At 39.0% G+C, this 26,940-nt stretch overlaps 1 long non-coding RNA gene across 1 annotated transcript; it reads left to right on the forward strand.

Moving 5' to 3' along the window:
* The first annotated feature begins 11,981 nt into the window (after positions 1 to 11,981).
* LOC145051305 (uncharacterized) lies at positions 11,982 to 12,481 on the forward strand. The gene is made up of 3 exons (XR_013683524.1): positions 11,982 to 12,090; positions 12,177 to 12,234; positions 12,432 to 12,481. It is a non-coding gene; the product is annotated as an uncharacterized LOC145051305 (long non-coding RNA).
* Positions 12,482 to 26,940: the final 14,459 nt, after the last annotated feature.

A 26,940-nucleotide genomic window follows, 5' to 3' on the forward strand; every position in this document is an offset into this window, starting at 1 on the left:
TCACATTTCGAGAACTTCGCATAAAGTTTCTCTTTTCGTAATGTCTCTAGAACTTGTCGCAGATGATCGTCATGCTCTTTCTTACTTCGGGAGTAGATCAGGATGTCGTCAATGAAAACGATGACGAACTGATCCAAGTAAGGTCGGCACACTCTATTCATCAGATCCATGAAGACTGCGGGTGCATTGGTCAATCCGAATGGCATCACCACGGACTCATAGTGTCCGTAACGAGTTCGGAAGGCTGTCTTTGGCACATCCTCTTCTAGCACTCGTAACTGGTGGTATCCGGATCTCAGATCAATCTTGGAAAAATAGTTCGCCCCTTGCAGTTGGTCGAATAGATCATCTATGCGTGGCAGAGGATAACGATTCTTGACCGTCAGTTTGTTGAGTTCTCTGTAGTCGATACACATACGAAATGATCCGTCTTTCTTCTTAACGAACAAGACCGGTGCTCCCCAAGGTGAGAAACTTGGTCTTATAAAGCCCTTGCTGAGCAGTTTGTTAAGTTGAACAGAGAGTTCCTGCATCTCAGCTGGTGCTAATCGGTAGGGCGACTTGGCTACTGGGGTAGCTCTTGGGACTAAGTCGATCCTGAACTCGACCTGTCGTTGCGGAGGTAACCCTGGTAGTTCTTCTGGGAAAATGTTGGGGAAGTCGCTCACTACAGGGATGTTCTTTAGTTCTTTCGTTTCGAGGCTCGTGTCGACGACGTGAGCAAGGAATGTATTGTATTCCTTACGCAGATACTTCTGTGCTTGAATACTCGATATAATGCGAAGACTCGCACCAGGTTTGTCGCCGTAGACTATAAGAGTTTCGATAGACGGGAGGTTTAGACGGACTGCTTTCTCGTAGCACATGATGTCGGCGCGATGAAGACTTAACCAATCCATGCCGATAATAACGTCGAAACTTTTTATTGAGACCGGCATAAGGTCGATTGGGAATGAATGGTTATCTAAAGTTAGGGTACAACCTAAGTATATGCTATTTGTACTTTCAGTTTTCCCATTGGCCATTTCTATTGTGAATTGTTCATTAAGTGCGTGTGGTTGTTGCTTAAGCATGCGAGCAAATTTGTGGTTTACGAAGCTTCGCTCCGCTCCACTATCGAACAGAATGCATGCATAGGAGTTATCAAGGAGGAACGTACCAGTCACCACTGTCGGGTCAGCAATTGCTTCCCCGTGGCCTATAGCTAGTACCCTCCCTGCTCCTCCAGTATTCCTCGCTTTGGGGAAGTCCCTTTTAAAGTGGCCTGTTTCGCCACATCCATAGAAAGTTGGGCTCGTGCCTGAGCCAGGAACTTGGGAGATCGGTTGCGCCGGGAACTTACAGAAACGGACGGTGTGTCCTTTTCTGTTGCAGTTAGAACACTGCATTTCACGGCAGGCGCCGTTGTGGTGGAAGTTGCATTTGTTGCAATTCGGCAAACTTCCAGCATACTGCTTCCCCGGAGCAGTAACAGCAGCAGGGGTTACCGTGGCATGCACTGCCACGATTTGCTGCCTCTTGGCAGCTCGCTGTTTCTTCTTCTCATCCCAGAATTTCTGCTTAGTGTCAGCGGGTTTGGAGGGTTCTAGGATGGCTAGGGTGGTTGTGGTTGCAGGGGTTTTGACTCCATGGTCAATGAGTCTTTGTGCCAAACGCTTGGCACTGTCGAAGGTAGCGGGGTTCGATGCTAAGACATTCCCCTGATACGGAGGCATTAGCCCCCATACGTACCGTTCGATCTTTTTCCCTTCAGTGGGAACCATATTGGGGCAGAGGGCCACCAGTTCACTAAATCGGGCAGTGTAAGCGATCACATTGGTGCCCTTCATGGTCAGGTTCCAGAGTTCATGTTCCAACTTCTGGATTTCGCCCCTCGGGCAGTATTCCTCAGTCATGAGGTCCTTCATCGTTTCCCAGCCAATGTCGTTAGCCACGACGAGTGTTAGGGCTTTAACGTGGCCGTTCCACCACGTTAGGGCTTTCCCATCAAAGGTGCATGCGGCATATTTCACTTTGCACGCAGCAGGGCATGAACAGATTTCGAAGACTGATTTAGTCTTCTCGAACCATTGGGAGAGGGCAATGACTCCGCCGGTGCCATAGAAAGGCTTCGGCTTGCAGTTTGTGAAATCTTTGTAAGAGCACTCTCTCGAGCGCACAGGGATTTCGACTGGAATAGATTCAACAGGGGTTCCACCTCTGCTGGCATCGGATGAGTGATACTGAGCCATGGCAGTTGCCACTGCTGCAGCTACGGCAACATTCAGGGCTGCAGTATCGATGACCGGAGGCGGTGGAGGCGGTGGAGGTGCAGGATTATTCCTATTCCTGGGAGATTTGCGAGGAGGCATCTTTCAGCTATAAGTTTATAAAGATAAGAAAGATGGTAAGAATCAATTTGTAAGCAACGTGAGAGTGACACATGGACTAACTAACCATAGCCCAACAGTTGAATGAGTGTTTGAAATCACAATAAGAAATATTAGTAGGAATACACAAGTGTACAGATTTTTCCCACAGATTGGCTAGATTTCAATAGTACGGGTATTACTGATGTAATAAGTTCAAGGAAAATCGACCTAACAGTAGGTCTTACATCATACCAAAAGGATAAGTTTGACAGTTCTTAGATTCCTAATTAGAGTACTGAAAGTTAGGAATATTTTACAGACAAGTGCTACTTAGAGCACAGATGTTTAAAGGCTAATCCCTAATCAAAAGACAAAGATGTACTAGACATCATCTAATGGCGATGGGAATTCCTCGGGCGAGCCCTGAGGTCGGACACTTGGCGAAACACCTCTTGAAGGTGTCGATCCTGGGCTCTCTGACGAGCTCGAAGTTCTAAGACTTCAGCACGGGAGGCAGCCAATTGTTGCTGCAGGGTTTCGTTGGTCCTCCGGGTCCGTTCCATGTCTTCTTCAAGACGGCGGATGCGGACTGTGTTGACACCTGAGTTGGCATCAATCTCCATGACCTGGTCGATGGCTGCTCGACCTTGCTCGACATTACGAGCTATTCTGCGGATAATGACAGGAAGAGCTCTGTCAGCAGAGCCACCATCGCTGATGTTGTAAAAGCTTCGGTCCCCTAAGTACGGTAAGGGTTGACCATGTTCATCACTCCAGCGATTCAAGTTGGTTGCCCACATGGGAGTAGGACCTGGAAAAGCTGGTCGAGGGTTGTTGTTCGGGGCTTGACCTACAAGCGGTAGGTTGTTGACTTCCGGCTCGGAGTCGGATCCATCAGAAAAGCCTTTTGCGAGGTGATCATCCAAAGGGATTGGATGCTCATCTTCGGGCTCTTCATCGATCCACCCAGCATTGCCTTCATTTGGAAAGTACGGGTCGCCGTGATGGAATCCAGCCATTTAAATCTACGCGAGAAGAGAGGTATAAGAATATAGTATACGTGTAACTAGTAGTACAAAATACACCTATAGTATTTTAAGTTTAAGTTCTACTGATCTTCTTGTGGTATTGTTGGTAAGTTTTTAGACTTGTTAACATATCACAACCATTCTAGGGCATATGCTAATCACTCCTAGGACCAGCATAGTTGATCAGGCTATGCCATTCCCAGGACTGACCATACATCCCCGAGCTCACTTGTGATATTTAACAATCGTAATACTTTTGTTCTTGTCATTGTGACACTGATTTTAGTATGAATGCAGACTAGTATACTTAATTAAATATTTTAATATTTAAAGTATAGACTCTTGGTCAGAGTGTTTTAATCCCTTTTGGGTTTATAGTTTAGTATATCTTTTATGGGTTGATATACTTGATTCACTATAAACAATGCTCTGATACCAATCTGTCACACCCCAAAACCAAGAACGGCGGAAACGTTCTGGGGCGGAGGACGTCATGTATAGTATCACAACACAGTAAATGTAAATAAGCAAACAACATCATCCATTGCATTAAATATATAATTTTAATACAAGCGTGTTCTATACAGTTATAGACACCAAAATAATGTAAAACAAAATAATATGAGATGAGTCTTGAATGCACTCCATCTTCTCAAAAGCTGGCATCGGTACCTGTCTACTGATGACCTGAGAATACAAGTTATTTTTAAGGAGTTTATCAGCATTAAGCTGGTGAGTTCATAAGTAATTTAGTGTCAATGTTTGTTGTCAAAAACGTTTGAACCTGTCTCAATGTATAAGTTTGTAAAATGTAAGTAAGTGTTTGAACGTGTTTGTAAAAGTGTGAATCTCTCAGAAAAACCTATATTTTCTATTAAAGTAACCTTCTACCAAGGCTTAACTGTTTTGTATACTCGTTTATTGTAAAAGTGTGTAATTTCCCAAGTGTAACTATCATTTAATAAAATATAGTTTGTACATTAATGCTTAAGTGAGGTTATCACTAATATATGTAATGGGTAAATCATTGTAGTACTGTAGTTTTGTATAATAGGAACTACTGCTGTACTAACTACCTTAAACCGGATTTATATTAAGATATAATGTGATAAATTGCACCATGCTATCGACTGGTAACAACGACATAATGAATGGTCGTAATAAAGAAATGACGTTTGGCACCCGCAGACCTGCAAGTCCGGCTGTAGCTAGCAGCAAGGTGTAGGATAGTCAATCCAGTATAGATCTATACGCAAACTCACGCTCTCCCTCCAAGAGAATTCTGGCTACAACTCGGGCCATGACATTTAAGGCATGCTCCGACACAGTGGATCACAATTGTTAACGTATTCATGTATATGTAATGTTTCTCGTTCTAGTATAGTTGTATATGTTCTCCTTCTAGTATAGATGTATATGTCCTGTTTCTAGTATAGATGTATATGTTCATGTTTCTAGTATAGATGTATATGTTCATGTTTCTAGTATAGCTGTATATGTACATGTTTCTAGTATAGCTGTATATGTTCATGTTTCAAGTATAACTGTATATGTACGATCCTGTATTACCCCGATGGTAACTAACTAATGATGTGTCTAGTACGTATGTATATGGAAGTACTTTTATGTCTATATATGTATATTTGATATATAATTAATATTGAAACGACCTTCGGATGGTCATCCAAAATCCCACCAGACCACATCCAAATCGAGGAAAAGGAAATACGGCGGATGGCATTCCTAAGCCCTTTAAACATTATTTATAAATCTATACATATATGGGCATGCAATTTATAAGAAGTAAAGCATAAATAAGAATTTCATAAGACATTTGAACCATAAATATTATTTCAAGAAAAGATCGACTTGATGTCAATCTATAAAACAATTTGAAGGCATAAGTTTGAATAAACAGTATAAGTATAAGGAACATATGTTTGAATCACAGTTTGTAAATAAGTTTGGAAAGTAAAAGAGTTTGTAAAACATTTCAAAGTAAAGCAGTTTGATAAACAGTTTGAACTGTGGTAAAAATCATTGTTTCCTAGTTATTAATCACATGTGATTAAATGCAATCACATGTGATTGAAGCAATAACTATAAGTGTTTGACTTGTATCCCCCCCATAAAGTATTTAAAACATTTAAAATCATTTCAAAGGTTGATTAAAGGGGTATGAACTCACTTGTGGTGAGCGGTTTGAATTGCAGTGTCGAATACCGTGCTAGGTGGCAAACGGAGACTTGTTTACACGCACGAGCCTAGTTATCATATAATAAGCATATATATATAACTAATTAGCCAAATAATAACTTAACAAATAAGTTTAAGACACTTAGGAACATGTAAAACACTTTGCATAAGTGTTAAAGGTCCTAATGGTTGCATCTAAGTTGATACGGGACAAGGCAAAAGGGTTTGGAAGCACCAAAGACCTTGTATAAGAGTTCACCACCCAACAAACCCCACCTTTGGAGTTTACGGCCGTAAACTCATGGGTTTACGGTCGTGAACTCCTCACTTGGTGGTTTTGGGTGTTTTAAGGTGTTATCTTAATCCTAGAATTAGCCTAGCTTTGTTGGAATAATCCTTGAAGTAGTTTAAGGCCCTAGAATGCTCCATAGGAGAGTTTACGGCCTAATGTCCATATCCCCTAGAGTTTACGGCCGTAAACTCCTATGGGGTGTTGGATTTTAATTCATTTGAGGCACTTGCACATCTAGGATAGCTTCCATGTTTTTATCTAAGGCTAAAGGGGACAAGAGGCACACATTTGTGCCTTCACTTGGAGTTTACGGCCCAAGTGATGTTCCTTGGCCGTAAACTCCCTTTTAGGGATGGTTTTGATGTCTTTTACTCCCCATTCAAGTCCTATGTGTTCAAGGGTAATTATCTTAAGGCCTTAGGGGTGTTTAGGGTGCATTTAACCCTTGGAAAAGGGGTTTACGGCCCAAGAGCATATCTTGGCCGTAAACTCCTAAAACTTAATGATTTTGGAGTGTTTTGATGTATAAAATGGTTACAAGCATTAGAGGGTAAATGCCTTAAGCCTTAAGGGTGATTTAGGCTCACTTTGGCACTTGGAAAATGGTGTTTACGGTCCAAGAACTCTTGGGCTGTAAACTCCAATAACTTGGTGTTCTTTGATGATTTCAAGCCTCAAATGATTATACATTAAGTCCCTAACTAGTTGCCTAACAAGGAAATGGGACTAGGAAGCTTATAGGCCTCGTTTTGGAGTTTACTCCCCAAGAACGTTCTTGGGCGGTAAACTCCCAGATCTTGTAGTTTAGACATGTAATTAATGTTATAAAGCATATAACAAGTAATAAAACATATCTAGTAAAGTGGACTCACAATCTGGGATAAAAACCCGAAGATCCGTTAGAGAGAAAATGGCTTTTCTCTAGATGGAATTGTGAATAATGAATTAATTAATTCAGAAATCTATTTATAGTCCTGAAATATTTTGGCAGAAAATATTTTTATTCTGGAAATAGGACTGCAACATTATGAAACTTGGAATGTTCAAATTTCACAAAACCAGGAGCATCCACTCTCCCGATATCTCCTTAAACGTAAACCCTAATGTACACAAACTTGTTCGGAAAAGTATGAAAATCACTGAAAATGGACTAGCTTCTATTGAATAGATAATGTTCGTACAAATGGAAATTTCGGGTTGTCACAAACGCGTACCACTTTGATGGAGGAGGCTCATCGGTCGAAATTTTCGATCCATCCCGGGGCCACTAAGATGTATTTGGATTTGAGAAAGGAGTATTGGTGGCCCTGTATGAAGAGGGACGTCGCATGATTTGTTGAGAGGTGCTTGACCTGCCGTAGGGTTAAGACCGAGCACCAGAGGCCGCATGGCAAGTTGCAGCCATTGGAGGTTCCCGAGTGGAAGTGGGAACAGATCACTATGGACTTCATCACCAAATTGCCGAGGACTGCCAGAGGAGTTGATGCAATTTGGGTGATTGTGGACAAGTTGACGAAGAGCGCTCACTTCCTTTCCATTAGTGAGAGTTCTTCAGCAGAGAAACTGGCGGAGGTGTATGTGAGGGAAGTGGTATCTCGGCATGGGGTGCCGATCTCGATTGTTTCGGACCGTGATGTGCGTTTCACTTCCAGGTTCTGGAAGAAATTTCATGAGGAGTTGGGTACTAGACTGCATTTTAGTACCGCATATCATCCCCAGACAGACGGTCAGAGTGAGCGGACGATTCAGACGCTTGAGGACATGCTCCGAGCATGTGTGTTGGATTTTGGGGGTAGCTGGGATGCGTATTTACCCTTGGCAGAGTTTTCCTACAACAACAGCCATCATTCGAGCATTGGTATGCCACCCTTTGAGCTGTTGTATGGGAGGAGGTGTCGGACCCCCATTTGTTGGGGAGAGGTTGGTCAGCGAGTAATGGGTAGTACAAAGATCGTGCTTCAGACAACAGATCAGATTCAGTAGGTCAGACAGAGGTTGTTGACCGCTCAGAGCCGACAGAAGAGTTATGCAGACAGACGTCGGTCCGAGCTTGAGTTTCAGGTCGGCGACTTCGTTCTCCTGAAGGTCTCTCCTTGGAAAGGAGTGATTCGATTCAGGAAGAGGGGCAAGTTGGGGCCCCGGTATATTGGTCCATTTCGTGTGGTTGCGAGGGTAGGCCGGGTAGCTTATCGTTTGGAGTTGCCAGCAGAGTTGGGGCAGATTCACGACACTTTTCATGTGTCGCAGTTGAGGAAGTGTATAAGCGACGAGTCGGCAGTGGTTCCATTAGAGGATATTCAGGTGGATGCGAGCCTGAATTATGCCGAGAGGCCAGTGGCCATCAGAGATCGGAAGATCAAGGTTCTGTGGAACAAGGAGGTACCTCTGGTGTTGGTTCAGTGGCAACATCGGAGGGGATCAAAGATGACCTGGGAGCCGGAGCGTGAGATGCGTGAGCAGCATCCGGAGCTATTTTCAAAGCGAGACTTCGAGGCGAAGTCTAGTTCTAGTGGGGGAGAGTTGTAACAGCCCGGATTTCCAGGTATCTTTTATGTTTATGTTTTTGGTGTTTTGAGAGGGGACTCGGCGAGTTGGAGCTCAGACTCGCCGAGTAGGATCGCGGGTCTGGACGCGGGTTCGCGCTTGGACTCGGCGAGTCCAAAGTATGGACTCGGCGAGTCTGCGCTGTTTAATGAAACCATAATTTCTAGGGTTTGGGACCTATTTAAAGGGCCTTATGGCCGTCATTTGTGCTCACCAGCCCCTTGAGTGAAACCCTAATCGAGTGTGAGCGTTTTGAGCATAGAAGGAGGCCATTATTGATCTTGGAAGTGTCATCTTGCAAGGAAAAGGGAGGATCAGCTAAGGAAAGGCAAGAGGAGCCACTTTCTGAGAGTTTGGGGTCCAGAGCATCACATTTGAGGTATATTCTTCGAGCTATTTCTGCTATGTCGAGATTTATGTTGATTTAGGGCTTATTGAGCCCTTTTATGATAAGATCTAGTGCTTACTTGGTCCCTTGAGTGAGTTAAGTTGTAGATCTGGACCTTTGGAGGTCCAGAGTGTCCCTTTGCCCAAGCTTTTTGTGAATCAATGGAGGTTTTGGATTGGAATCCTTATGCCTTAGGTCAAAATGCCAATTATGAGCCATGGGGTGTGTTATGAACACCAAGATAAGGACTTTACGTGTTGAATCAGTCTAGGAAGGCCAGATCTATGAATTGTTGGAGCAGATCTGACCTTAGAAGCAAGTTTGAGTGATTGCATGGCATGGACTCGCCGAGTCCGATGAGCAGACTCGGCGAGTAGCTTGAAGATTTCCCTCAGATCGCCCAGTGAGTGGTCCAGTCGAGTCATAGGTTGACTCAGTGAGTCAGGGCGATTCTGAGAGGGTTGACAGGTGGTCTGAGTTGAGCTGGGACTCGCCGAGTTGTTCTTGAGACTCGGCGAGTTGAGTCGGGGTGGCCCCGCGATTCTTCCAGGAGGAACTCGTCGAGTCAGGGGGAGTACTCGACGTGTAAAAAGGGAATTCCAGAGAGATTGGTGAAAACGTTTAGACTCGCCGAGTCGCCATAGTGCACTCGCCGAGTCCGGTCAAAGTTGACCGTTGACCGTTGACCGTTGACCAAGAGTTGACCAGTGTTGACTTCTTAGGGGTAGTCAACTTTAGTGTTAAAAAGTGTTATTAGAGACATATGATGTTATAGGGAGATTGTAGCTCAGAGGATCGAGCACGTGTGATTTCGGGATTTGTTAGCTATCGATATTCACGAGGTGAGTCTTCTCACTATACTTTACCTTGAGTAGGTAACCAGAGTTATGTGACAGAGTATTGTATGTTATGTATGCTATATGTTGTACTGCATTATTTCTATGTGATTATGCTGTGCATGTTTACAGAGTTGGAACCGGAAGGTTCCTAGAGTTAGAACCTGCGGGTTCACAGAGTTTGGGTGCACGGACCCATAGAGTTATAGCCTCGAGTGGCTAATATGTGTTTTATGTGTGGTATTTTGGGGAACTCACTAAGCTTTGTGCTTACAGTGTTAGTGTTGTTTTTTCAGGTACTAGCGATGACCGTGGGAAGGCGCCGGCTTGATCTGTACACACGCATGGGATTTTTGATATACCTTGATCTTGGGATTTTGTATAATGTGAATTGAGATTTAAACTTGATGTTTTTATGAAAAGTTAATGAGAAATGTTTTTATAAATTGTGAAAAATTATTTTGAAATTTACGGTGTTACACTATTCACGAGCCAGTAATCGATGCCATCATACGTTTCTTTTCTCCATTACACTCTTTTTTCCCTAAAATCATATATGGGTTTCTATTTACTCATATGATTTCTCCAAGGTTTTGATGCATTCATCGCTTACACATCTCTCAATTCTCTTTATGTTGGTGGATCTACTCTTTTTTGCCCTCGATCGAGGGTTTTTTGGGCTTTCAGGTCTCAGATTTCTTTTAGGCCTTCTTCAACTGTACTCATGCAAAAATTCTTTGGTAAGGGTTTTTAATCTCTCTTTAATTTCAATTCTATGTTGTTTCCGTTAGTTAGTTTTGGATCTATACCATAGTACACAATCACGAACATTCAGATTCTCATGGCTCCTTTACTTTCCATCTTCGTGCTGTTAGTGTTTGTACTCCACGTTGCCTCTGAATCCACGAGAGAAGTATTAGAACAAATCGATGGAGAAGAATTCACTGAGGAGTTGCTGTTCAGGCCACTTCCTGATCAGAAAGTTCTTTCTCATTTTCACTTCGTGAGTAGGGTTCTTCCGACAAATTCTTATGGACATCACGACCGGCGTTTTCCCAAAGCTATCTATAAGTTGGTATGATTACAATAGTTCGTTAATTACTTTACTCAATCAGATTCATTTTTCTATCTAGGCATTTTATTGAATCCTTAGATTTAACAGTACCAAAGGCTTTCTAATTGTTGCTCGCCAAATTGATTTTAGGGTTTAATGATTCATTTATTAGGATGATTTGTGAAGTTACATTATATTATTGTATTACTTTTTTATATAGATTTCAACCAATCGTATTTGTGGTCTAATTTAGGATTTGTGGTCTCATGATTCAAACAATCCATGTGCCTCTCTCAAGCCTGAACGTTGAGAGCACTAGTGGGTGCACCATTTCCAATAGCTTTTAAGGTTTTGAAAGCAATCATGGCTAATTTTTCCAGCTCTTAATGGTCAAAGCGTTTCTTATGTTGTACTCTAGTTCCCTAATGGCACAGTCAACCCACCACACACCCATCCACGAGCTTCGGAGCTATTGTTTATTCTCATGGGTTCTTTAGAAGTTGGGTTTGTCGACACTACTAAGAATCCAGCTTTAGCACTCTCTGCATTTGGTACTGCAAGCGCAGGGACTGTATCTGCTCCAAATCCAGTTTTCAATTCGACCATCAATGATCAGATATTGGCCATGTCATTCAAGACCGATATTGCTACCATTCAAAAGATAAAATCCGGGTTTTCAGGCTAATTAATTGATAAGTACTCGCTTAACAATAATGTTGTCCTTTGCAGAATTGCAGGTAACATTTTTTTTAAATAAATAAAAAATAAGGAGCTTGGTGGGGGTTGATGTTTGTATTGTATGTTGTTGCAGTGAAATGGGTGCTCATTTTTTAGCTTGTGGGAGATATCTAGCTTCTTGTGGTGCATGTGTGCTTCCTCAGTTTGAAGGCGATTCAATTTCTGGGGTACAATCACAACTTCATCATCAACAAAGTACATGAAATTGAAACTGAAATTGGTATTATCTAGCTGAATAGATATTGATTTGACTCCAAATTGGAGTCAATCGAAGGATTATTTCTTCATTTATTAAACGCTGATGTGAATTACCTGAATATCAACAACCAAGAAATAACAACTTCCCACAACTGGTATGGATGTGAATTACTTGAATATGTTTTAGCTATCCAAATATTAATACATCTTTTTAAATCTTTTTTTGGTGGTTGTAGTGGTTTGGGACCTCAAGAAGCAAAAGCCAATTATAAGGTAATTTTATGCATTCAGATTCAGATACTGAATTTGCAAATCGTTACATCCACCAACCAATTTGATATGAATTTTTTACCTTGAAGCTTCTCAGATTCAGTTAGAAGAAGATGTTCAGTTTTGCAATGGCATCCTGATTTTTCCACTCAACTTATTGTTGCTTCGGAGGATGATAATTCACCTTCACTAAGGGTAATGGTTATGAGTTATGTCTTTGTTTATGCATCCATACTTAAAACTCTTAATTCTTGCAATTTACATTTATTTTTGGCATGCAGTTATGGGATATGAGGAACACAATGTCACCATTGCGAGAGTTACTAGGTCATACTAAAGGTATACTGCTTTCTTTCTTACTTAATGCATAAAGAAACAACTTAAAAAAGAAACTCAGGGAAACGATCCTTCCCCAATTAATCTTTATTTTTTACAAATTGCTTTCATTTATGTTTTCCTTCAACCTCCTCAAGTGTACCTTCATTTTCTCAAACATCATTTATCTGAACATTTTAAATGATCTTTCAACTTTTCAGGTGTTGTAGCAATGGAATGGTGTCCTCATGATGGTTCATATCTGCTTACATGTGCTAAAGATAATCAAACTATGTGTTGGAACAATAACTCTGTTGAGGTATTTAGATATTTTTTAGTCATTTTTGTGACAACATTTACTAAAAATTTTAAAATGATCTTTGAACTTTTCAGATTGTGTCTGAACTTCCATCTGGAACCAATTGGAATCTCGATGTGCACTGGTATCCAAAGTTACCAGGGGTCATATCAACATCTTCTTTTGATGGGAAAATTGGTATTTATAACATTGAGGTTTGTTAATTTTCTCCTATTCAATGTTCTCATGTTTGATAATTGTTTGTTTGTATTTTGAGATTTATGAAATGCTTATATTTGTTCTTTGATTCATGTAGGCTTGTGCTCGATATGGTGTTCGTGAGGGTCATTAAGGCTCAGGTAACATGCTTTTTCGTGCTCAATTTCATTCGTTTCTATTAAAAGACCAAAATACCCTTTTTGCTATTGAAATAAATAGTTTCATCTTTTCTATGTATGGAATGGAATGGGATTCAATAACTAAAACTGAATCATATTATTATATTTATAATTAATTTTTTTATATGTTCAATATACATAATCAAATTATAATATATATATATATATATATATATATATATATATATATATATAAGGACCAAATATGCCAACATGCTAAAGTATTATGCTCAAATTCTAAAACTCCAAAGTGTGCTATTCACAATGCATTTGGTTTTTATTACATATAATAATGAGGGTATTTTGGTCTTCTAATAAAAACGAATGAATTTAAACTCCTTCCACTTAGCCAAACAAATATTTCAAAGGATTCTAACAGATTTAAGTTTTGCAAATTTGGCAAACAAAAACCATGGAATGGAATCTCGAATTCCAATTTCATTGCAATCCACTAACCAAAGATGCCCTAATTTCCCCTTATCTTTGGCTTTTAAAATGCACCATGGAATGGAATCTCGAATTCCAATTTCATAAGAATCCAATAACCAAAGACCCTTATTTCCCCTTATCTTTGGCTTGTATATTTTTTCATTTCTGAGTTTTGATATTCTTTTTCCCCCTTACTTATATCATATTATATTATTAAATGTTGGTTTTATATATTTATAATTTCTATGCAGTACCTTTAAAAGCTCCAAAATGGTACCAATGCAAAGCTGGAGTGTCTTTTGGTTTTGGTGGGAAACTAGCTTGTTTCTTTTCACACAACTGGATCTTCATCTGGAGCTTTAGAGGTAATTCTAATGGTTTTCCATTGCATTCTCTTTTGCAAATTGTGAGAAATAGCAACATACTTTGCCTCTTTACCAATATGGCTAATGCATATTGATTCTAACCATATCGGTAAAGACTGAAGTCTGCATACTCACATTGGTAAAAAAGGCAAACTGTGTTGCTATTATTCATAAATTCCCTATTATTTTTAGCTTAACATATTTTTTTTTAATATTGTTTTCAGGTTGATGTGCATGAGTGGGTTACTAGACATAGTTTAGTTAGCACCTCATCTGAATTCGAAGCTGCAATGAGTAGTGGAGAGAGGCCTTTATTACTGCCAGTTCCTTTTTTCCCACCCTTCCCCTCCACAATTATTACTCTAGCTTTTACATTTTTTAAGCTTATCTTTTTGGTTGGTTTGTGTAGTAGGTTGCAGAGGAAAGTTTGTTTCATATAAATGTACTTTGTTATATAGTCTATTTTTTATGCAGAAGTAAAAATGCATCGTGTTTATTCATTTTCTAGCTTTTATGCTAATTCAATTCTTTGATTATTTAATTTTTTAAAAATTGTTTATGGTTGTTGAATTTTGTTTTGATTGATTCTCTATTAGGTATTGCCCTGGTTGCAAGGAGCACAGACAAGCAACAAAGAAATTGGATTTATGGAGGCTGCCTGATATCATAATGTTCCATTTGAAAAGATTTTCATACAACAGATTCTTGGAGACTGTATGCTATCATCAAGCATTATGGGGGACTTGGTGGTGGCTATTACTCTGCATATTCAAAGGTAAAAATTTTGTTTTGATTTCCATTAAGTCGTTGTTTCTGTATTAGCTGGAATAACAATTTGTTCATGAAGAGAATAAACATTTACCTCGGGCAAGAAGTCAAGGTTAGTAGCAAAAGATTCCAAATGAGAAACTTCATGAAACAACTTATTAAATATGGCGTTGCACTTGGGATAAAGTGCAGCTTCCTTTAATGAGTATAGACATTCATAGATATAACTTGAAGCTGCTTCACCTAATAACTCCAGATACACCAGTTTTGGGCAAGAAAGCTTAAGACAACCACACAAGTAGTAATTACAGCAGTTAAGAATTGTCAGCTTCTTAAGGTGTGGACATGAAATACAAAGAAGATCAGCTTTGTCTACCACACATTCATTCAACGTCAAATCCTCCAACAATGGGCAGCTGTCATGAAAAAAATATTTCACTAAATCATTGTCAAATAACTCAACATTTTCCAACTTAAGAACCCTAAGTGCAGGAAACCCAGAAATTCTAGGCAAGATCCGTCAACAAGGTATGTTGGATTTATTTTATTCCAAAATATTTTTTAATTTATTTCCCTGAATGATGACATGGAATAATCATCTTCTTTTCACAGTATCAACTGATGTGATGTATGACAAGTCTATTAAGGCAATCAAGGTGAAAGTACTTGATTCAAACGAAGAGTTTCTTCTACACCCTGCAACTGTTTGACGAAATGACCGTTCTACCCAAAGCGTGGTATGTAAACTTTCAGATTCTATATTTCAAAAAGGGTTAAATGCAAGAAACAACAATGCACTTTCATTTATATGTTTATTATAAAAAATAAAATTAGAGAGAATCCTTTTCATGGTATGCATATCTCACAATCCTTTTCATACACCTTCTGCAACTTTCCCTGTTTGCTAGTAATGTGCGTTTATGTCCATAACTAAGTATGGTTGGAATTTGAATTTATTTATTTATTTTTTGTTTTTCCTTGTTTAAAGGTGATGATTACAGCATAATGATATATTACCCAAGTGCAGCAGGGGGTGGTATGAAAGAATTGTTTAGAAAGGTGAGTTTTTATAATTACTATGTGTATTGAGTATTTAATTTATAATTACTATGAACTAAACTCTCAAAAGGTGTCTTTCAGGTTGGCAACTAAGTGAGTTTCATCCAGAGGTCAGAAGAGTGAGACGTGAGGGCTCTTATATATACGAGGAATTTATGCCAACTGGTGGAACAAATGTTAAGCTTGCTTAAATTCTTGATTGAACATTTATTTTATTTTATTTTCCTGTGTAACTATTCAGGAAATATGGATTGTATTTGTGGTACAGGTGTATACTGTTGGTCCAGAATATGCACATGCCGAGGCAAGGAAGTCTCCTGTTGTTGATGGTGTAGTTATGAGAAATCCAGATGGCAAAGAAGTAAGTGATAGATGCACATGGACCATAGTCATATTCTTTTCTTCTTTTTAATGTTTTTATTTTTTATTTTCAGGAATGTCAGTTCAGGTATCCGGTGCTTCTTACTCCAAATGAAAAACAAATGGCAAGAGAAGTTTGCAATGCATTTTGGCAAGGGGTAGGTTATATTATTCTTATATTGGCTAATGATTTAGTTAATTATATAAAAAATGTTGAAATGTTACATTTATCTACTATTGGAATGATTATTTGTAGTATTACATTTGTCTACTATTGGAATGATTATTTGTATAACATTAACTTTTGTGCAATGCATTGTATTATTTGTATATTGTATTTTATTTTCCATTATGTGACATGAAATGCAAATTTAATATGAAAATAAGTAAATCCATAAATAATTTAAAAAACAAAATTAAAATTACGATACACAAAAATGTGTGTCATCTTCATTTATGACATGGCCTTTCTTGACAGGGGCTTTCTTGATACACATTGCGTGTCATTAACACGCGCGTCATAAGGTTACGACACGCGAATGCGTGTCGTCTTCCTTTATGACAGGGCCTTTCTTGTTACGCATTGCGTGTCGTAAACGCGCGTCGTAATTGCGCGTCGTAAATGAGCGTCGTAAATGCACGTCGTCTCTCTTTATGACAGGGCCTTCCTTGACGCGCATTTGCGCGTCGTCTGAGCCGTTTACGACGCACAATGAGCGTCGTAAAAGGCTGTTTTTCTAGTAGTGCTTGGAAGATAAAGCTAGAGAGTGGTTATTCAACTTACCACCGGGATCTATTCACACATGGGAAGAATTACTCAAAGCCTTCAATAGCAAGTTCTATCCCACATCCCGGATATCAAGCCAAAGAAGTGACATTTTGGGGATTCGTCAAGGGGAGAATGAGACATTTCATGATTTTTGGGAGCGATTCAACAATTTGTGTACAAGTTGTCCTCAACACAACATACCCGAACAACTACTTCTTTAACAATTTTATGAGGGTATGAATGAAAAATATCGAAGGATGATTGATGCTTCAAGTGGTGGTGACAGCTTCAACAAGACACCTCACGAAATCCGATCACTTTTTGGCACCATTTCTCAAAATCAAATGAACTTTGGGACTCGAAATGAAATGAAGAGAAGTTCTCCACAAATGGTTGGTGAAGTTAGCAACACTCAACACTTGGAATCAAAGCTATTAGATTTGACTAATGTGCTAAGTCAAATGGTGGTGGGAAGTGGTCAACAATTGATGGTATGTGGCATTTGTTCAATGACGGGGCATTATACTGATAAGTGTCCCACACTTGGTAGTGAACCGGAGGATGTTAATGCAATGGGAGGATATCAAGGTCAACCAAGACCCATGGGCTTTCAAAATAACTACAACCCAAATTGGAGGAATAACCCAAACAACTTATACCCACCAAAGCAAAATCCACCAAACATTTTGATGAGACCTCAACATCCACAATACCCCTCTCAAAAACCTCCATATCCACAAACTTCTTATAACCCTCCAAATTACCAACAACCTCCACAACAAGGCCAATCAAGTGGTAACCATCAAATGAGCCTTCAAGAACTCGTTACTTCTCTTGCTCAAAGCCAAAGCCAATTTCAACAAGAGACCAAGAACACCTTCTCCAACATTCAAGCACAAATTGGAGACATGGCCACCGCTCTCAACAAGATGGAACAAAGAGGTAAACTTCCATCTCAAACCGAGAAGAACCCCAATGTGAGTGCAATAACTTTGAGAAGTGGAAAAACACTTGGAGAAAGCAACCCTAAAAGAGTTTCAAGAGAAGAAGAAGATGAGGTTATTGTTGTTGAGCCTCCGAAGGTTGAAGTTACTCCAAAGGAGCCGGTTGTGCCAAACATTAATCAAACTGACTCTTCCAACAAACCCATCAAACCATTGGTCATACCACAACCATTCCCTTCCCTGTTAGCCTTTTCCAAGAAGATAGAAGAAGAAAATGAATTATTTGAAACTTTCCGCAAGGTCCAAATCAACATTCCACTATTGAATGCTATTAAGCAAATTCCAAGTTATGCAAAATTTCTCAAGGATTTGTGCACCAAGAAGAGGAAATTCAAGGCAAATGAAAAGATTCAGGTCAATGAAAACATGTCTACAGTTATCCAAAAGAAGTTACCTCCGAAATGCAAGGATCCGGGAATATTTGCTATCCCTTGTACCATTGGTGATTTGCATGTCGAAAGTGCCATGTTAGATCTTGGAGCCTCGATCAATGTGATGCCATATTCAGTTTTTCAATCTCTCAATATTGGACCTTTGGAAGAAACCGGAGTAATCATTCAATTAGCAGACAAGTCAAGTGTGTCTCCAAGAGGAGTGTTTGAGGATGTGTTAGTACAATTTAATCAACTTGTTTTTCCGACGGATTTTTATGTCATTGATCTTGAAGAGAAGACTCCTTCCAAATCATCTATGATCCTCCTTGGAATACCTTTCATGCATACCGCTCACACAATCATTGATGTCCATAAAGGAAATATAACTATGGAGTTTGATGGAGAAACCATTTACTTCAACATCTTTGAAGAAATGAGGTACCCTAGCAACATTTCTTCATTGTATCAGGTTGATGTGATTGAGCCAATAAACAAGATAATCCCTAATGTATGCACAAACAAGATACTCATGGCAGATGATTGTAAGCCTAAGAGGGAAGCTCAAAGAAGATTGAATCATCTAATGATGAAAGTGATCAAGAAGAAGATAATTAAAAGGTTCAAAAGGTGCAAAGAGAAGAAAAAGGCATTTCATGACAAGCACATAACCCAAAAACGCTTTATTCCGGGTCTAAAAGTTCTTCTTTATCATTCACGCTTAAAGCTATTCCCGGGAAAGTTGCGATCTCGATGGCACGAACCTTTTATTGTTATAAAAGTGTTTGATCGCGGTGCGGTTGAAATTAAAAGTTTGGAAACAAATCAAATATTCAAAGTGAATGGGCATCGCTTGAAACTACTTTATGAAGGCTTTGACACAGGAGAATTTAACAACATAACATTGGAAAATCCGAATTAGAAAGGTTGACGGAAGCGGAACTATGTCTTGGCAAAGACGTTAAACAAATGCACTGTGAATAAATAATCTCCGCTTGAAGTTTTGGGTGTTTCTAAGCTTGAAGTTGGTCTAAAAATAATCATATTGAAGTCTATCAATGATCTTGGTGAAGTTTGAAAGATGCCAAAAATCTGCACTTTGCGCGGGTACCCGCGCAGCCGCTGCGCGATCGACCCGCAGCCACACAGATTCCAAGTTCTAAATTACCCCACATGGGATGTAATCTAATTATTGCGCATGGCCGGCTCCCCCACCCGCGCAAGTTATGCGCGGCCGACTACCACCCGCGCAACCCTTGCGCGACCCAACGCCTAGCCGTGCAGATTCCGAGTTCCAAATTACCCCAACATGGGATGTATTCTGATGTGTGTGGGCGGTTGCCCCCCACCCGCGCAAAGTTTGCGAGGGTACCCGCCCAAATATGTCATTTCATAAGAAAATTTCGAGCCATTTCATATGCTTCCTTTGCGCGACCAAGCTTTCATCCATGTGTATTTAGGTGGCCAAGAACTCCATCCACACATCATTGTACAACCCATGTGTTGCTTCCATACCGTCCTCGCGGGCCTCCTCCATCTTGATCCCGGTATGATCCTTCCTTACTCTCATCCTAAGCATTGAGGACAATGCTTAATTTTAAGCTTGGGGTGAGGTATTCTTTATTTTTTATTTTTTATTTTTTTATTATTGTATTTAGGTTGTATATTGTTGCATTTAGAGTAAGTCATTTAGGTCATTCATAAAAAATTGCATAAAAAAATGTAAATTTTTTTTTTGCATATTTTGTTTCTTTCTTTTCTAATTTTCATACTTTTTAGATGCATTCTAGTTTAAGTTCATGCATGTTTGTTCTCTCTTGTCTTCTCATCCCTACATGTACGATAGCGCCGAGTCATAAGTATTGAATCATAGATTGGTCCCGGGTCTTGATATGGAATTCCTTGTATTTGATAAATGGGACACGTTTTGAGCCTCACATACCACTTTGAGACCACTTGTGTGGGGGTCAGATGCAGCTACCTTGATTGGGTCTGGGTGCGGAGGGATGTGGTTGGTCAAACCGATGTGTGCGAGCAAAGATTATCCCGGTATGGTATTTTGAAGACATTGAAGACTCGCATCTTGGTTTTGAGGGGAGTACCCCTTAGTACTCCCAAGTCTCGTCCGAGCCTTGCTTAGTTAGATTCTCACCACCTTTTTAAGATAGGTCATCATTTTTCTAAGGGTCTAGAGTAGATAGCTAGATAGATTTTGTTTATCACACCTTGCATTGAGGTGCTTGATGAACTTTGAAGTGAGTCCCCCAATTTACATCCTTTGGGACCAAGTTTTTTCGGTAACAACCATTTTTTAGTCATATCCCACCCTTTTTAGTTGATCTTGGCACATTGTCAATGATTATTAGGTGTTCATGTTAGCCTCCATCCTATATTACATGGTGAAATTCCTTAGACCTTCCAAGAAGAAAATACAAAAAAAAAAACCCACAAAAAATGAAGAAATTGGAAAAGTGAAGACAATAAGAGACGATACAGATGATTAAAGAAAAGCAACAAAAACAAAGAAGGAAAATGAAGAAAAAGAGCAACACAAAATGAAGAACAACAATCCAAGTTCAAGGCTTCTCTTCAAAAAAAAAAAGATCGAATATCAAGCAACAAATAGCCTGAAATCCAAATAACAGAAGTTCAAGATTGAAGATTTAGGTTGTTAGGTTTAGATTTAGGTTAAGTAGAATTTTTATTATTTTATTTTATTTTTGATTTTTGGTGAGAAAAGGCCCCGACGATGAGACGGTAGACTGTAAAGGATAGTACAACGGAGAAGCCTCTGAAACCGGATGTTTCCCGGAGGCCATGCTGCAAAACCCTATTTCGTATTATACACTTTAGCCTGACAAATGTAGGAACCATAGTGTGTGAAGAGGCACCTTTCCTTTGTGCACTATGGTCTGCATTGGTGATTTAAAGTGCCCCCACTGGGCGCATCTCTATTTCCTTTGTCTTGCACACCGCGACTACATCCAACCATGTTCTATTCGCCCATCAAGTGGTTGAGAATGTGGTTTATGGCTCTAAAGTGGGGAACATTTTGAAGATGCGTAGGGTCCATGCAGGACTAATTCTGACCATGTTGACTGATGTTGACCAAGTTGTATGGTATCTTTCTTTTTCTCTTTTTAGTTTAGCTCATCCTGAGCTCATTTTAGTCTTGTTCTAACTTAAGGACAAGTTAGGTTTAAGCTTGGGGTGATTTGATAGCTTATTTTATTTCCTTATTTTTATTAGTTTGTTTCAGATTTTTAGCTCTTTTTATTAGTATTGCATTGTATATTCTTTATTTCCTTCATCATGGATCGTATCGGGGACTTTTTATTTTGCATGAGGAATCTTGCAGGGTTTTGGAGCTTATCGCGATTGTGGATTAGATTGAAGACGGACTTGTGGGCTCTCGAGGCGCTATTGGGCTTGGCGGATCCATAAAAGGAGATTTGGGCTTAAAAAGATAAAGGCTTGGATGAAGTGGGCTTGTGAAGATCGATCATGGATAATTAATGTGGGCTTGGAGCATCCATTTTTGTAGCTAAAAGATGATTGGCTAGTTTAAATCACATGGATATGGAGGGGACCAAAGGAATCTTTGGTAGTGGAAGGGTGGAGTGGAGGAATAAAGGACCAATAGCATTACAGCAACATTTGCGCGGGTGGAATTTTCGTCGCGCGGGTACCCGCGCAACTGCCTAGTTTGGGCATTTTGGTCATTTGGCACACCATAACCTTGGGGGATCAGATCCATCAGCCACATTCTCGATTTTTCACCGTTGGAGACCTGTAGGAGGCGATTTTGGAGCTTGAAGACTCATTTCTTTTCATCTTTACAAGATATTGGTAGTTTCTTTATGCAATTAGACTTTTGTGGTTGCTTTTCTATTGCCATGAGTGGCTAAACTCTCTGTATTGGTTAACTTTGGTTAAAACCTTTGAATGTTTGTGGGTTTTTGAAGGATTCATGCTAGATTATCAATATCTTATGTTTATGGTTGTAGATCATATTTCTTATGCTTGTTTAATGCTTTGATCATGAGCTTGGCACTTAAATGAGCTATTGTTAGTTTATTTCTTTGATTTTGCATTGAATCATTGAATTAACTTAGAACAAGGGCTTTATGATGGTAAAAATCATCTCTAGTTTATGAATCATAGCTCCTTTATGGATGTTTAAGCATTGACATCCTTTAGGAATTGGGGATTCCTTCTTTCTTAAGGCTAATCAACTTCTTGAGTTCAATTGCTTCAATTAAACCCTTAATCTTGATTAAGGTGTGTTGTGGGCTTCCCCAACCTCCATACTACCTAAGAAGAATCTTGGCATATCATGCTTCATGATTGCTATAACCAATTTGGGATGAATGATAAGCTTCATGTTGAATCCTAATGATAAACACACAAATGTTCATTGTGTTGAATTTCCTTAGTTAACCAACTCTCTCCAATATTTGAGCATCTCACTATCTTACTTAATTGCAAGTTTTTAGTTATTCAAGTCTTTTAGTTTTCTTGTAATGAAACACCCCCCATTTTAGTTTAATTGTAGTTAGTTAGTTTATTTACAATAGTTCTTTTAGATTGAATTTGTGATTGAATACAACTATTTCCCCGAGGATTGATACCCCTTTTTACCATTATATTACGTTTTATTTGCAAAGAAAGGGTGTAATTTGCTTGGTGGGCTTGACATCCCATTAACAGCATAACAACACCCTAACTACCAGGGTACAGATCTAACAGATCATAACAACATAGTAACACCCTAACTACCAGGGTACAAATCTAATAGATCATAACAGCATAGTAACACCCTAACTACCAAGGTACATATATATCAGATCATAACAACATAACATACTAAATCCTGGATAAAATCCAAAGGGACCGACCTAATGTCGTAGACCCTGTCAGTATAGTGAGGAGAACTCACTTTACACTGCTGAAGTCCCAAGAATAAAACTCCCTCTGCTGGTTGACAGATTCACTAACTGTCAACATCAAACAATACCTAATAAATAATTGGGTTCCAAGCCCAAAGATCCAACACACACACAACAAAAGTCCAACAGTCAAGTAATGAGCCAAAGCCCAACATATGGCCCAATTTTCCAAATTGGGCCCAGACCTCTACATGGTCTTTCCTTAAGGCCCATCCAACTATTCCAGTCCAATTCCCATGGCCCAATATCACATACTCATGAAGGCCCAAACTTTGGCCCAGTTTTCCAAATTGGGCCTAACCCCTCATATGGGCCTTACCCTAAGCCCATTAACATATTCAAGTCTATATGATCATTCTTAGATGGTCCATTAATAATCCAATCACCAAAGCCCAATAAAAGGCCAAAGACAAATCCCAAGTCAAATTAGGGTTTCACATAAAATGACAATTAGGGTTAAGTGTTTCTCACTTAACCCATTACAGACTTAATATATTAAGGACTTAATCCATTAAAAACTTAATCCATTAAGTCCATCACTCTTCTAAACAAGTCATATGGTGTGATTGGGCTTAATCATACAATTCCATTCTAATGGCCCAAAAGTGGGTCCCAATAAGTCCAAGCCCATAAATCCAATATTAGGGTTTTCTAAACCTAATTAGGGTTTCCAATCCCATCTTAGCCCAATAGGCCCAAATGATATGTCTTTTGATCAAATAAGGTTCATTAGACTCATTAAGCTTTCACTAGGCCTATTAGTCATATGTTTGGGCTTTTAGGTCCATTTATCTCCATTGGGCCCATTAGGGTTTATTAAGCCCATTAAGCCTCATTGGGCCTATTAGGGTTTCTTAGTCCCTTGACCAAGCATCCAAACGAGTCAAAACACCATCAAAGCACACCGCCACTCGACACAGCAGCCGGTGGCGGCAGCCACCACTCTACGGTGGTAGTTAGGTCTTCTTTTCATTATTTCACTTTGGTTACAAATTACAATATTACCCTCTTAACACACATAACCACTAAAACACATACTAATTACACACACAGCCGTACCGTGGCGGCCGGTGGTGGTAGAGGGTGGCAGCCCTAGCTTTTCAGCCTCACAAAATACACACACCTACATTCGACATTAAAATATACTCCAGCCACCCACCTAGCGGCAACAACAACGATAACAACTTTCTAGAGGTGGCAGCCACCATGGACGGCGGCCATGGTGGTTTATCTTTGGGTCCTTCTATCCTTCAAGCATCCATATGGAAATCAGCAACCCTCAAAGCACCGCCAAGCCTGATACACGATTGAAACATATACACAAACACTCTTAGCAACGGTGGTGAGCGGCGGTGCGACGAACAAGGGAGATGAACGGTCCGTCGCCGGGAATAACAACAACGACAGCCTCCCGCTTCCTCCTCCGATCGTTTGCAACCACAGCATCTGTCGGCGCCCTTGTCTTTAACGGCGACACACGCATCTTGTCCGGAAAATAAACCCAACACCGTGGGTTGCGACGATGGCAACAAGGAAATAGTAGCAACTATTGGCGGAGGAACTCCTTCTCGACAAAGCTTACTCGAATGACAGCAACCATAACCAGGGAGCAGACCTGCTGGTGGTCCTCGTCGGCATCTTCGTCTTCATCATATGGGCAGCAGCTTCGTCGGCGTCCATGGTGGGAGGTGGCGGCAGTTGAAAATGAGAGGGAGGTATAAGGGTGGCGGCTACAGTACCCGATTAGGGTTAGGGTCACGAAGAGCTCAAAAGGCTTTATACCCCGTTCCTACAAAATACAACCCATAATGGCAGAAACAGCCCCTTATTCGCCTTTTCCTTTCAATTTAAATCCAAATGTTACCGAATGGCCCCTCCATCACAATTTCTTTTCATCCCAAGTCTAGAATTTACCATTTAGTCCCTGCCCCCATAAATCCTCACACATTAAGCCCAACTAATACCAAACACTCCTTGACTTATGAAAATATTTATCAATTAAGTCCCAAAATTTACACATTAATCCCCTGAATATTCAAATATCGCCATTTGGCTTCCAGAGACCAACACCCCACTAATTATTATTTGGTTTTGGACTATTTAACATAAAATAATAATATAAATTGCTTCTCGGGTTCCAAGTTTATTATTTAATTATTATATTTTAAATGGGATGTTACACTAGGCTTTAATATCCAGTGTTGATCCACCATCAACACATCTACATAATATGTCGACATATCGTACAATCAAAACAATCAAACAATTAACATGCAAAAGACTATACTAGCATACTTGCCTAAATATCATACCATAATATATCTGCATCATATCATACAAAGGATATATGCTACAACAGATAGTATAATGAGATAACTCACCTAAATTGGGAACTAAAGAAACACAACTACACACTCGAACACATAAGAATTAGTCTCACGAACCACCAAGATGATAATAGAGCCCAAACCTCAGTCTACAATTCATTCCTCAAAGTTTGACTCAAAAGTCAAACTTCGTCAAATGTCAATGGTCAATTTGGTCAAAGTTAGTAGTCAATGGTCAATGCGGTCAAAATCAACGGTTAACGGTCAATGCGGCGTTACCCATTCCTTGGTCGTGTCACGATCACTAAAAGAGAAGCATTTGTAACTTGCATCGCGGCACCTTATTATTCGCATCACGCTTTACGTTAATTCAGCCAACTTTGACCTAGGGTCTTAATCCTTTAAGACCAATAATCAAAACTTCCAAAATACCACAAGATATGAACTTGATGGATAAATTTTGTAACTTTATCCATTTTCATGTATCAAAGCATCCTAACACTAAACCTAGATCCAGATATAAAAATAAACATAACTAGTTATGATTACAACTACAAATAAACATATTAACTAGAACTAAAAGTCTCGTCCAATTTTAAAAGTTCACAAAACCATTTATGATTACAATATATATATATATATATATATATATATATATATATATATATATATATTTCATTTATTTTCTTCAACCTTTTCACTTTACCTTAAAGAGTATCACCTTTAAATTCATATTGACTTCCTAGATATACAAATCAACACATTTAGTTATGATTACAACTATAAATGAACAAAATCACTTATGAATACAAAAGGAGAAAAAATTAAAAACATATAACTAGAACAACAAATATCAATGAATAATTGACATAATCATTTATGATTACTACACATACCTTTATCATTCCTCTCCTTCAACCTTTTCTCTTTACATTCAGGAGAATCATATTCAAATTCATAATGGTTACATAGAAATACAAAATGACCAAACCCAGTTTTGATTAAAAATAAAAATGAACATCATCAAATATGAATACAAAAAGAATAAAAGACATTGAATACAAAAACATATAGATACCTCTTTAAACATTGATTTTTCAATTGTATGTTTCTCAATAGCACCACTTACACCATCTTCAAGATCTGTTTGGTTTTTGAATTTTTTCCTAACTTACTTTGTTATTATGAAATCCCTTTCTTTAAGCATAAAAACAACTACTAATAACAAAAATTACTACAAACATAAATAATATAAAACATAAAGTGTAAAAATAATAGATCATCAAAATCAAGTACAAAAGATGTAAAAACTACTAAATGAAAACAAAATGATCATCTACTTAATAAAATGAAAAAAAAAACTATAGTGAAGTAGTTAAAACAAACATGCATTATGAAAAAATAAAAATAAGAAAAAAACTGAATATAAACAGATCTAAGCTTTCATTTCGATTAACGAAGATGCGACTTCAAATGTTTTTTTTGAAGACACTATTGTGATTTTTGACTTAATTTGGACCAAATGTAAATGATTTCTTGGGTTTTATCAGATAAAAATACAAAAGAGTGTTTCCTTCTAATACATACAAACGAGAAAGTAGAAGACAATCATAGGCGGCTAGAATATGGGTTA

Source organism: Lactuca serriola, chromosome 5, assembly GCF_051521515.1.
Source record: "Lactuca serriola cultivar US96UC23 chromosome 5, Lser_US96UC23_V15, whole genome shotgun sequence".
Taxonomy (NCBI): Eukaryota; Viridiplantae; Streptophyta; class Magnoliopsida; order Asterales; family Asteraceae; genus Lactuca; species Lactuca serriola.